This window comes from Nanorana parkeri, unplaced genomic scaffold (genome assembly GCF_000935625.1).
Source record: "Nanorana parkeri isolate BGI_ZX_2015 unplaced genomic scaffold, ASM93562v1 scaffold1855, whole genome shotgun sequence".
Classification (NCBI taxonomy): Eukaryota; Metazoa; Chordata; class Amphibia; order Anura; family Dicroglossidae; genus Nanorana; species Nanorana parkeri.
In genome coordinates, this window is record NW_017308123.1 from 206,893 (window position 1) to 207,760 (window position 868).

Here is an 868-nt window from a genome sequence, read left to right on the forward strand (position 1 = left end):
CCTGAGAGCCGCACAGCCCCCCTCAAAGTCGCACAGCTCCCCCGGAGTCGCACAGCCCATCTGGAGACATCAGGAGACCAACCCAGAACAACACAGAGTGTGTAGCTTCATATTACTTTGTACATTGCTATACAATGTATGGCTGGGCGTTGTAGTCCTGTATAGCCGGCCTCCTTACGCCCTTCGCCCTGGCTGCCTCTCCTCTATATTCTCAAAGAGTTTTCGGGTTTCACTTGAAGAAAAAGTATCACCCCCCAGGGCTATGGATGCCAGAAACCCCCACCGTCCTTGTAGATTCCATATCCCAGAATGCACTCTGCTGATTGCTGCAGAACCACAAGTTCCAGCAAACCTAATGATGTCACAGCCACAGAAGGAGATAAGTCATTTCCATACGTCATTAATGTGTGTGCATCAGATCACAGACGTCACAGGGACTATGGAGGACGAAATTAACACGATGGCGGAGGAATGAGAGGCAAATATAACATAATATATCATTACCTCCTCTGCTGCCAGTCCCAGCAATGTCTCCTCTCTAATTCCTGCCATATGACCTCTCACCCGGAAGTCGCTGTCTCTACGTAAAACCACTTCCTGTCTGGACATTACATCACTTCCGGCCTCTCGTCGATCCTTATGTGTGAGTTTTTACCTCAGAGCGGTTTCTGGCGGAGGCGGGAAGTTCGGATCTTGAAATGAATCGGCTCTTCGGGATCACTTTCTGAGTGGGCTGACCCCTCATAAAAGACCCGAATGAGAAGACTCGGATAGGGGCAGCTCCTGAGGAACATTGATCAGTGCCTTGGCTCATGGCTGTCACAAGGCCTGGGTTCTATCGCAACCTCCAACTCTTCCAAATCTCCAA

At 50.1% G+C, this 868-nt stretch overlaps 1 long non-coding RNA gene across 2 annotated transcripts in view; it reads right to left on the reverse strand.

The window, feature by feature from the left end:
- The window catches only part of LOC108799927, a 5,556-nt gene extending 5,021 nt beyond the window's left edge, over positions 1-535 (reverse strand). For both annotated transcript variants that reach the window (XR_001942058.1, XR_001942059.1), the window contains exon 1: positions 505-535. This is a non-coding gene — a long non-coding RNA (uncharacterized LOC108799927). The remainder of the gene's footprint in view (positions 1-504) is intronic.
- Between the last annotated feature and the right edge of the window lie 333 nt (positions 536-868).